At 40.0% G+C, this 13,252-nt stretch overlaps 1 protein-coding gene across 2 annotated transcripts in view; it reads left to right on the top strand.

The window, feature by feature from the left end:
• Positions 1-13,252, top strand: part of LOC126262536 (high affinity cAMP-specific and IBMX-insensitive 3',5'-cyclic phosphodiesterase 8) — a 1,685,047-nt gene that overhangs the window by 1,378,376 nt on the left and 293,419 nt on the right. The gene's annotated exons all lie outside the window — the stretch shown is intronic.

Genomic DNA, 13,252 nt, shown 5'->3' with positions numbered 1-13,252 from the left:
ACGTTCAAGCCAATGTGACTCGCGAGTTCAACATCATCCCAAAAAATTACTTTTCTGACAGTTTCACATGATTGTATGAACGCACTGTCGTTATACTGAAGTGGAGGGAGACTAAATAGAACGCCTGGAGCATTAAAAGCACCATCTTAACATTGCTTCATTTGTTACTAATCTAGTTCCGTACCTTTTTGGACTAGTGGGAACGTTTAACTCCCAGTTAAATCTGTAAGCGTGTACTCGAATCGCATTTTTGTTTGTTCTTTGATTAGAAAATTAACCTGTTAAACAATTTACTTACTATTACTTTAAATAAAATATATAGATTTACTGTGAACAAGGAAAAAGCCATTTGCTGACGTACCTACGAATTTTGCAGACACTTCCTTGATCATCGACGTAAACTGAGTGCCTTTCGTGTATTATATGTGTTGTCTTTTCTCATATATTTCTTCACTACAGAGCGAGTCCCTACAACGGAAAGACAGTAGAATGATGGGGAACAAGGAAAGCAGACAGCAGGCGTTACGAAAACATTTTAGTTCTCTATATCAAAGAACTCTGCGCACCGGCTTCAACTAATTATAGTAACCGTATGGGGTAATCATCTACTGTCACCTGATAGGATTCTCGGAAGAAAATTCTTTCATATGTACTCACGCACATAAGCTTTCTCTGGTAAAAATATGTTAATACTCTTTATGACTTTTTATTAAGCGTCGGTAATTCAACTCCGATAAACGTCTTGTGTTCACATACTCTATTTCATCACGTCTCATTATTTTCAGGAAAACACGTTGTAGTTAGAGAGAGAGAAGTAGATTCCAAGTATAAGTACCGCGCGAGGTGACGCAGTTGTTAGCACACTAGACTTGCGTACTGGAGGACGACGGTTCAAACCCGCGTCCAGCCGTCCTGATTTAGGTTTTCCGTGATTTCCCTAAATCGCTACAGACAAATGCTGGGGTGATTCCTTTGAAAGGGTACGGCCGACTTCCTACCCAATTCTTCCCTAAATGGTTCAAATGGCTCTGAGCACTATGGGACTCAACTGCTGAGGTCATTAGTCCCCTAGAACTTAGAACTAGTTAAACCTAACTAACCTAAGGACATCACAAACATCCATGCCCGAGGCAGGATTCGAACCTGCGAAATTCTTCCCTAATCCGATGGGATCGATGACCTCACTGTTTGATGGACAGTACATTTTGTCAGTAAAATAAAACACCGTCTGCACCGAGGACGAAATACATGATGCCCAAGTTCGCAGGCTTGCAGTTCTTTCTACGTAATTCACAATAAAACTTATTTTTCAGCACACAAATTTCACCATATGTTTCGTTATCTTGCCAAAGAGAAAAAGAATTTCAAGAAGTGCGACCCATGAAATCTGATTGTGATCTGAATGCATGTCTTTCCATCTGGTTCCATTTAACAAGGATTTCCATCCTTAAGTGTACGTGCAATTTACTAAAATTGCCAACTCCTCGATTTCTTGGAAAGTTTTAAGTTGTGGGTCTTATACGTATAAACAGAATGTTTTTGAGAAGTTACATCCGAGTTGTCCCCAGATAGTTCACCGAAATGAGTCAAAATCGATTTGTCGTCTTGGCGTCACTTTTTTGTTGTTGCTGCTGTTGTCGTCTTTAGGCCGAAGACTCCTTTCATGCAGCTTTCCATGCTACTCTATCCCGAGCAAGCCCCTTCATCTCCGAATAACTAATGCAATATATAACGTTTTGGGCCAGTTTACTATATTCATACTTCGGTTCCTTTCTATAGCTTTTAACCTCCACCCCTCTTGCCACTTCCACATTAGTTTTTAGATCTGCACATCTAATGTTCAGCATTCTCCTGTAGCAGACATTTCAAAAGCTTCTTTTCTCTTGTTGTCTTGACGGCTTATCGCCCACGTTTCACTTATGTACAAGGCTACACTCCAACAAATACCTTCAGAAAAGATTTCTTAATATTAAATTAACATTAGATGATAACAAATTCCTCTCTTTCAGCAATGCCTATCTTTCCATTGGCAATTTGCATTTTGAATCCTCTCTACTTCTCCCGTTGTGACTTATTTTGCTACTCAAATAGCAAAACACATGTACTACTTTTGTTGCCCTATTTTCTAATCTAATTCCCTCAGCATCATCTGATTTAATTCGACTACATTCCATTGCTCTTGTTTTACCTTTGTTGGTGTTCATCTTATAGCCTCTCTTCAATACAGTATCCAATCTTGTCAACTGCTCTTCCAAGACCTTTTCCGTCTCTGACAGATTTACAATGTCGTCGGCAAACCTCGATGTTTTTATTTCTTCCCCATGAAGTTTAATTCGCTTTCCAGATGTTTTACATCTTGCTCTATGTATAGACTGAATAACGTTTGGTATGGGGTATAGCTCTGTTCTTCGACTCTTATAACTGCTCTCTGTTTTCTGTAAAAGTTTTAAATAACCTTATGCTGGCTGCATTTAACCCTGAAACTTTCAACAGTTCAAAGAGTGTAGCCAAATCAAGATTGTCAAAATTCTTCTCTAAATCTACAAATGATATTGATGCAGAACTGCCTTTCTTTAACCTATCCTCTAAGACAAGCCGTATGAGCAGTACTGCCTCGCGTGTTCCCAAATATCTCTGGAACCCAAACTGATATTCTCCGAGGTTTCTACAAGTTTTTTTCATTACTCTGTAAATAATTGTCAATTTTTCCAGCCATAACTTATCAAACTGATGGTTAGGTTCTATTGACACCTGTCAGCATATGCCTTCTTTGGAACTGCTGGAACTGGAATTGATACGTTACACACAACGATGGGCGGTATTTCGCACATCTCATACATTCAGGTGGAAAACTTTTCTCATGACGCCTCTCCCAAGGATCTTAACATTTCTGATAGAATTTCGTCTATTCCGTGAGCGTTGTTCCCACTTAGGCCTTCCAGTTCTTACGTTTCTCTATACTTAGTATTTATTGCGGTACTTATCTCTCAGATGTGAAAAATAATTAATTCTTTTGCCTTAAGCACAATATTTAATCGATGTTCATACGGGTGGGAAGTTAAACTATCGGCCTGATCGAGACTCAACCCCGGTTCACTGTTAACCGTGAACATCGCGTTACCAATTAGGCCATCCGAGTCCCTCTCCCAAATTTTCCTTAGGTCTCCCTTCAAAGTAACAGATTATTGATGGAAGAATATTCTATTTAAATCAATTGATAAGTTGCAGGAAAAATCTATGTCTCTTTAGCTGTTCTCGCAAACAAGATGTGTCAAGAGGTGTGGCGTGGCAGTTTAAAGACCATCAGCTATGTTAATGCTACCGAGTGGCTAAGGATAATGTCACTTATAAATCACCGTTATTCAAAGACCTTGCGTCGTGACAGTAACTCCAAACACACCTTTCAGTGGCCGCTGATCGTATATCACATGTCGTCGAGTAACAGCTTTCATACGAGGCGTACGGCTGATTTACAAATAAGCTTTCTAGAAGTGACGGACGATATATATCTCCCCGTGCCTTAGCTGGCGATGCGATCTACATTTGTCAGCCGTATTTCGCAGAGAAGCTGTGCCTTTCAACGTGAACTGGGTGTGTTCTATGTTTCCTTCACGCAATCTCAAACTGAGCTTTATTGTGAAATCTCCCTCTTTCTTATGCTAACTGTTGATTTTAAACGGCCCATTAAGCAAATACTAGTATTTAAAGTACATCACCTGTTGTCATAAAAACACAGTTCTTGCTTTCTCACCACACCCAAACAATTTTCGATGCTCCTTTGCAGTCATTGGTGTGTATTTTATAGCTGAAAGTGTAAACATATTTTTGAATAATAATAGCAGGGGAATGTGTTGTACCTTTGTACACTTTTTCTGACTTTCGGCTCTAGTCAACCCTGTAATAGAGGTTTAATATGTTTTGTCAAACGATGGCATTCACTTGTTATGTGCTGCACCTTTTTCTGAAACTACAAAAATTACTCCAGCAAATGAAGGTTCCACAAATGAGGAAACACGTTACAAGCTACAAAATGATCATTTACCTACGAACAAATATTCTATTGAAATTTAAAAGCGTTGGAATCAATAAAATCTTGTCAGTGTCGTGTTTAATCGTCTGTCTGTGACATTATTACTCAATTACACCCAATAATCAGTAAATGAAATCAAATTAACCAGAAGTATTATCAAAAACCAGTTATTAGTTGAATACATTTTGAAATAGAAGATGTTTGAAACTAAAATCAGTTTCCTTTTTCAGGACATGTAAAATTATTAAGACATTAAAGAAACTCAGTTCATTTGTAAGTATCACATGCTCCTTGGTAAAAGACCTAATTTTATTTCAAGATACAAGATGATACACAACCAACGATGAATGGCTTAACTTATCACATGTTATATAAATTTTTCTAAAATGTATAGCATTTTGACCATATATAGCATTTTGACCACCATAGAACTCTGTCTGAAGAATCAACAATATATTCCAAATAGCTTTTACAGCGCTCACTTTGTTATCAAGTACAATGTTTTTGTCACGTTTAGCCGATAATCGAAATTTATTCTGCTTTACAGTGGATACTGTAGATAACGTGGATCGATTTTAAGACTGAACTGTCGATTTATCGACATTATTTAACATACATTCTCGGTAATCATCAGTTCTTTATTCCTTAGCTGACGAACGTTTCACACCTTTCACTGTATGCGTTACGCTTTTCACTTTTGCGAGCGCACATTTTTCCTCTCAGTCCTATGAATTCTGTAGTACTGATCCTCGATAATTCACCTTTAATTGAAACCACTGTTTCTTATTCACACATAGGTTGTTGTAAATGTTATTATCATGGTACCCCTAAGTGTCAAGACACCTATGAATGTCACATTTAATAATACTATAAATAACTGAGATAATTACATGGCCGGCCCCTGTGGCCGAGCGGTTCAAGGCGCTTCAGTCCGGAACCGTTCTGCTGTTACGGTCGCAGGTTCGAATCCTGCCTCGGGCATGGATATGTGTGATGCCCTTAGGTTAGCTAGGTTTACGTAGTTCTAAGTCTAAGGGACTGATGACCTCAGATGTTAAGTCCCATAGTGCTTAGAGCCATTTGAACCATTTTTGATAGTTACATGATATATTAAGCTATCCGTGTGTGTGTAACTCGTTTTAACATTTTTCGCCTGAAACTTCTTCAGAATATTTCTGTAACGGAGACTTACAAGAAACGTCTCAGAAACATAAAATAGCTATTTAGACAGCTATAGGTTTCTCAGAAAGTATGTTCGGTATACTTAATTCAGTAGCAAATCAGTTTTACTCAAATACGACGATGTACTTCAAAATAGATCTTGCAATCAGATCAGTAGCTCCATATCTACCTTCTCAACGTGTTAATATTCTCACACCACCCATTCTTTTCGCAATCTGCATAGTTTTGCGAAAAACACTGTTGTAAACAAGTTAAAACAATTCTTTTGGAGTTAGTTTTTTCTCTTTCATGCGCTCTCAAAATTAATATCGTTTTATGGTTTCATCTAGGGAGCTTGACAGAATGATAACATGGGATAAATTTTGCTTAGAGTAAGTTTATTCTTCAGACACTGCCTTAAATTTCTGTTGTTACTCACGTAATTTTTTGACGTATAATGTAGAAGTCAAATCCTCTGAAACTTCTGATTTGTTGATGCTAGATGGTCGTACCACTTTCTCTGGGCATGATGGCCGATCGGAGAGAAGTTCATGGATATTTTATAGATACTCAAGACCTACTTATAAAATTCAATCTATGTCTGAATCATCTGATATTCTCATTACACCAAAATCAGATAGGAGTAGGTACTGTAGCATTTCCCAGCTGTAGAGACTATTAACATCGAAGTGTATAATGCAAGCTACATCATTGTTTTCATTATAATCAGCCGTAAGCCTATTGTTTGCAACAGCATGTCTATGAAAACAGTGAACTGTACCACCTCTGACACAGCTTTCAACAAATTTTGATTGTTCTATGTCCATAATAAGTTGCAGTTTTAGATTCGTAGTTTTCAGCAAAGCATCCCACCCGTAACCAGGTGAAGTCACACAGTGATCTAGATTCAGTCTGCACGTTTTCAGATAGAGTGCATGAAAATTTTCAAAGACATCAGCCAATAGCAAGATATCGTTTTTCAAATACTAGTCGGAGTAATCTTCTAAAATTCAGATAAATGCCACGCCTTGCACGCTCCTTGATATTCATATTCCTTGATAATTGTTTCACCAGTCAGCAAGTCATATAGGAACACGCCTTTCTTAGTAACCATATCAAACTGGTCGCTGTTGGGAAAATATTTTCTCATTATTTTCAACTCTTCGGGTTTTAAATACGAGACACATTTTTCTAAAGAACACGCCAGATAGTTAAAGGAATCTGTAACCCAACATTTTCTTTCTATGTCGCAACTATCTAAGAAACCTAGCGTTGCCGGGTACTTTTCTGTAGCTGTGCCCGAGACTTCGTATGTGTGAAATTTATTTTTGACTTACAAAGATTTTATGTATACAATATTTGAGTAGTATGTTTGGGGACATGAACTAAGAGCTGGTTTGCTTCACTAACATGAGCTAGAACCGTGTAAAGCTGGCCATGCGAAAACCAACTCACACTAAGGTCCATGCTGTCAACACGCAGCGTCTGACATTGTACTTTGTTTATGGTCGTGATATAAGATCAGCCCAGCAGGATCCGGGATATAAAACTCGCTCGCCAGACTACTCGTATGTCATTAAGTTGGAGATAATAACTTTAAGCATCTGTGAGTGAAGGGTTCTGAGGAAAGAGATAAAGCTTGACCGTCTCGATCAGAGTTATATCGCGCCTCGTTTTCCTGCTGGAGTTTCCAAAGAGCGAGTTAATGCCTGATGTTTTCGAGCTGCGGCAAGTGTGGCCTCACAGTCTTCATTTGATTCGTGAGACCGCATAGTCCTCAATCTTTTAGCCCTTCTGGTATATTCAGAACGACTCGAACGTTTTTTAGGGATTTTCATTCGTAATCAAAACGAAATCAAAATGTAATGAGTATACACCCAAATAACAAAGCAAATTTAGTTAATTCGCTTTTCCTAGCAAAGAATGTCAATAAAACACATAGACAGAAGCAAAACAATGGCGCTAAGATTTTCATACACAAAGTCAAATCAGTAAATCTGTATACCCTGTCCAAGTAAACTCAACACTAGTTTGTGATCATAATTCTGTCACTGACATGAACTTCCAAAGATACATCTGTCATAAAGTTAAAAAAACTAATAGTGCCTGCCATCTATTGATTCTTGCATGTGCTGCCGGCAGGAGTGGCCGTGCGGTTCTGGGCGCTGCAGTCTGGAGCCGACCGACCGCTCCGGTCGCAGGTTCGAATCCTGCCTCGGGCATGGATGTGTGTGACGCCTTTAGGTTAGTTAGGTTTAAGTAGTTCTAAGTTCTAGGGGACTGATGATCTCAGAAGTTAAGTCGCATAGTGCTCAGAGCCATTTGAACCATTTGGCATGTGCTACGATACTAACAGCGCCATCTATTGGTTCTTTGGTATACGATACGATGATTAACAATTCGAACTACTAACAAGGGAACCTCCCCATCGCACCCCCCTCAGATTTAGTTATAAGTTGGCACAGTAGATAGGCCTTGAAAAACTGAACACAGGTCAATCGAGAAAACAGGAAGAAGTTGTGTGTAACTATGAAAAAAATAAGCAAAATATACAAACAGAGTAGCCCATTAGCAACATATGCAACATCACAGGGGATAGCGACCTCAGAAGCGCCGTGGTCCCGTGGATAGCGTGAACAACTGCGGTATGAGAGGTCCTTAGTTCAAGTCTTACCTTGCCTCAAAAATTTTTCTTTGTTTATTTTCGCAAAGTTATGATGTGTCCGTTCGTTCATTGACGTCTCTGTTCACTGTAATAAGTTTAGTGTCTGTGTTTTGCGACCGCACCGCAAAACCGTGCGATTAGTAGACGAAAGGACGTGCCTCTCCAATGGGAACCGAAAACATTTGATCGCAAGGTCATAGGTCAACCGATTCCTCCACAGGACAACACGTCTGATATATTCTATACGACACTGGTGACGGCATGACAGTAATATGTTGTCGACCCACCTAACTTGTACACTTGGCGACTGGGTAAAAAGATTCTTCTACCTTGCCCGATTTAGGTTTTCTTGTGGATGTGATAATCACTCCCAAAAAAGTGATGAAAACATAAGAGTTTGTCACATAAACTGCAACAAATGAATGCAACAGTTTCACAGTCGCACAGTTTTCCCTGTGTTCTGTCAAAACATACGTTTTTAACGTTTTTAAATTTTTCCGTGCGTAGACCGTCAAATCCTGCATATGTCCGAGCAAATCTGAACATGTCCTGGAATTTTGGAGAGCGAAGTTGATTATGTATGAGTGCATGAACTTTGATAATTGTCTGAAAATAAAAAATTAAAATTTTCACGCGAGGGAAGACTTGAACCAAGGACCTCTCGTTCCGCAGTTGCTCACGCTAACCACGGGACCAGGGCGTTCCTTGGCTTACTATTTCATGTGCCAACTTACAATTAAATCTGAGGGGGTGCGATGGGGAGGTTCCCTTTTAAGCTGAGCAGACGATCTTAGATAAAACTTTAAATAACGATATCGTCTTTTTTCGAGTTCTGATTTTGATGAAACAAAGTCTGTTATTTGCCCCAGCCTATGCTCTAATTACCTGCGAAAACCTCATAAAAATTCGTCTAGTAGCTTTGGAAAGTAAAATGTTCAAAACGTCAGACATGACAGTTTTACAGTTCTACTATCAGGTTAGATCAGGTTTCAATGCTATTGTTTTAGTAAATGTTTTATACTTTTCCATGTTGCTCGCAATCACGGGAACGTGGACTGCATTTGTTTTTGCCGTTTTATTTTACTCAGCTTCTTCCGTATGTTCACATCCATGCATCCATAGCCGTACCTGTTACGAAAATATAGCTACATACTTATACAGGGTGGTCCATTAATAGTGACCGGGCCAAATATCTCACGAAATAAGCATAAAACGAAAAAACTACAAAGAACAAAACTCGTCTAGTTTGAAGGGAGAAACCATACGGCGCTGTGGTTGACCCGCTAGATGGCGCTGCCATAGGTCAAACGGATATCAACTGCGTTTTTTTTTTTTAAATAGGAACCCCTAATTTTTTATTTCATGTTCGTGTAGTACGTAAAGAAATAGGAATGTTTTAGTTGGACCACTTTTTTCGCTTTGTGATAGATGGCGCTGTAATAGTCACAAACGTATAAGTACGTGGTATCACGTAACATTCCACCAGTGCGGACGGTATTTGCTTCGTGATACATTGTTGTTGTTGTTGTTGTGGTCTTCAGTCCTGAGACTGGTTTGATGCAGCTCTTCATGCTACTCTATCCTGTGCAAGCTTCTTCATCTCCCAGTACCTACTGCAACCTACATCCTTCTGAATCTGCTTAGTGTATTCATCTCTTGGTCTTCCTCTACGATTTTTACCCTCCACGTTGCCCTCCAATACTAAATTTGTGATCCCTTGATGCCTCAGAACATGTCCTACCAACCGATCCCTTCTTCTGGTCAAACTGTGCCACAAACTTCTCTTCTCCCCAATCGTGTTCAATACTTCCTCATTAGTTATGTGATCTACCCATCTAATCTTCAGCATTGTTCTGTAGCACCACATTTCGAAAGCTATTTATCGTCCATGTTTCACTTCCATACATGGCTACACTCCATACAAATACTTTCAGAAATGACTTCCTGACACTTAAATCTATACTCGATGTTAACAAATTTCTCTTCTTCAGAAACGCTTTCCTTGCCATTGCCAGTCTACATTTTATATCCTCTCTACTTCGACCATCATCGGTTATTTTGCTCCCCAAATAGCAAAACTCCTTTACTACTTTAAGTGTCTCATTTCCTAATCTAATTCCCTCAGCATCACCCGACTTAATTCGACTACATTCCATTATCCTCGTTTTGCTTTTGTTGATGTTCATCTTATATCCTCCTTTCAAGACACTGTCCATTCCGTTCAACAGCTCTTCCAAGTCCTTTGCTGTCTCTGACAGAATTACAATGTCATCGGCGAACCTCAAAGTTTTTACTTCTTCTCCATGAATTTTAATACCTACTCCGAATTTTTCTTTTGTTTCCTTTACTGCTTGCTCAATATACAGATTGAATAACATCAGGGAGAGGCTACAACCCTGTCTCACTCCTTTCCCAACCATTGCTTCCCTTTCATGCCCCTCGACTCTTATAGCTGCCATCTGGTTTCTGTACAAATTGTAAATAGCCTTTCGCTCTCTGTATTTTACCCCTGCCACCTTTAGAATTTGAAAGAGGGTATTCCAGTCAACATTGTCAAAAGCTTTCTCTAAGTCTACAAATGCTAGAAACGTAGGTTTGCCTTTCCTTAATCTTTCTTCTAAGATAAGTCGTAAGGTCAGTATTGCCTCACGTGTTCCAGTATTTCTACGGAATCCGAACTGATCTTCCCCGAGGTCAGCTTCTACCAGTTTTTCCATTCGTCTGTAAAGAATTCGTGTTAGTATTTTGCAGCTGTGGCTTATTAAACTGATTGTTCGGTAATTTTCACATCTGTCAACACCTGCTTTCTTTGGGATTGGGATTATTAATTCTTCTTGATGGCTGAGGGTATTTCGCCTGTTTCATACATCTTGCTCACCAGATGGTAGAGTTTTGTCAGGACTGGCTCTCCCAAGGCCGTCAGTAGTTCCAAAGGAATGTTGTCTACTCCGGGGGCCTTGTTTCGACTCAGGTCTTTCAGTGCTCAGTCAAACTCTTCACGCAGTATCGTATCTCCCGTTTCATCTTCATCTACATCCTCTTCCAATTCCATAATATTGTCCTCAAGTACATCGCCCTCTTTCTGCTTTCCCTTCTTTGCTTATAACTGGGTTTCCATCTGAGCTTTTGATGTTCATACAAGTGGTTCTCTTATCTCCAAAGGTCTCTTTAATTTTCCTGTAGGCAGTATCTATCTTACCCCTAGTGAGACAAGCCTCTACATCCTTACATTTGTCCTCTAGCCATCCCTGCTTAGCCATTTTGCATTTCCTGTCGATATCATTTTTGAGACGTTTATATTCCTTTTTGCCTGCTTCATTTACTGCATTTTTATATTTTCTCCTTTCATCAATTACATTCAATATTTCTTCTGTTACCCAAGGATTTCTACTAGCCCTCGTCTTTTTACCTACTTGATCCTCTGCTGCCTTCACTACTTCATCCCTCAAAGCTACCCATTCTTCTTCTGCTGTATTTCTTTCCCCCATTCCTGTCAATTGTTCCCTTATGCTCTCCCTGAAACTCTCTACAACCTCTGGTTCTTTCAGTTTATCCAGGTCCCATCTCCTTAAGTTCCCACCTTTTTGCAGTTTCTTCAGTTTTAATCTACAGGTCATAACCAATAGATTGTGGTCAGAGTCCACATCTGCCCCTGGAAATGTCTTACAATTTAAAACCTGGTTCCTAAATCTCTGTCTTACCATTATATAATCTATCTGATACCTTTTAGTATCTCCAGGCTTCTTTCATGTATACAACCTTCTTTCATGATTCTTAAACCAAGTGTTAGCTATGATTAAGTTGTGCTCTGTGCAAAATTCTACTAGGCGGCTTCCTCTTTTATTTCTTCCCCCCAATCCATTTTCACCTACTATGTTTCCTTCTCTCCCTTTTCCTACTACCGAATTCCAGTCACCCATGACTATTAAATTTTCGTCACCCTTCACTATCTGAATAATTTCTTTTATTTCATCATACATTTCTTCAATTTCTTCGTCATCTGCAGAGCTAGTTGGCATATAAACTTGTACTACTGTAGTTGGTGTGGGCTTCGTATCTATCTTGGCCACAATAATGCGTTCACTATATTGTTTGTTGTAGCTTACCCGCATTCCTATTTTCCTATTCATTATTAAACCTACTCCTGCATTACCCCTATTTGATTTTGTGTTTATAACCCTGTAGTCACCTGACCAGAAGTCTTGTTCCTCCTGCCACCGAACTTCACTAATTCCCACTATATTTAACTTTAACCTATCCATTTCCCTTTTTAGATTTTCTAACCTACCTGACCGATTAAGTGATCTGACATTCCACGCTCCGACCCGTAGAACGCCAGTTTTCTTTCTCCTGATAACGACATCCTCTTGAATAGTCCCAGCCCGGAGATCCAAATGGGGGACTATTTTACCTCCGGAATATTTTACCCAAGAGGACGCCATCATCATTTAATCATACAGTAAAGCTGCATGCCCTCGGGAAAAATTACGGCCGTAGTTTCCCCTTGCTTTCAGCCGTTCGCAGTACCAGCACAGCTAGGCCGTTTTGATTTTTGTTACAAGGCCAGATCAGTCAATCATCCAGACTGTTGCCCTTGCAACTACTGAAAAGGCTGCTGCCCCTCTTCAGGAACCACACGTTTGTATGGCCTCTGAACAGATACCCCTCCGTTGTGGTTGCACCTACGGTACGGCTATCTGTATCGCTGAGGCACGCAAGCCTCCCCACCAACGGCAAGGTCCATGGTTCATGGGGGTAGGCGTGATACATTACCCGTGTTAAAATGGACCGTATACAAATTGCAGAAAAGGTCGATATCATGTTGATGTATGACTATTGTGATCAAAATACCCAACGGTCGTGTGCTAAGTATGCTGCTCAGTATCCTGGACGACATCATCCAAGTGTCCGGACCGTTCGCCGGACAGTTACGTTATTTAAGGAAACAGGAAGTTTTCAGCCACATGTCAAACGTCAACCACGACCTGCAACAAATGATGATGCCCAAGTAGGTGTTTTTGCTGCTGTCGCGGCTAATCCGCACATCACTAGCAGACAAACTGCGCGAGAATCGGGAATCTCAGAAACATCGGTGTTGAGAATGCTACATCAACATCTATTGCACCCGTATCATATTTCCATGCACCAGGAATTGCATGGCGACGACTTTGAACGTCGTGTACAGTTCTGCCACTGGGCACAAGAGAAATTATGGGACGACGACAGATTTTTTGCACGCGTTCTATTTATGACGAAGCGTCATTCACCAACAGCGGTAACGTAAACCGGCATAATATGCACTGTTGAGCAACGGGAAATCAACGATGGCTGCGACAAGTGGAACATCAGCGACCTTGGCGGGTTAATTTATGGTGCAGCATTATGGGAGGAAGAAG

This window comes from Schistocerca nitens, chromosome 6, assembly GCF_023898315.1.
Source record: "Schistocerca nitens isolate TAMUIC-IGC-003100 chromosome 6, iqSchNite1.1, whole genome shotgun sequence".
Lineage (NCBI taxonomy): Eukaryota > Metazoa > Arthropoda > Insecta > Orthoptera > Acrididae > Schistocerca > Schistocerca nitens.
The sequence above is the reverse complement of the archived record's forward strand: the minus strand, read 5'-3'. Positions and strand labels throughout refer to the sequence as shown.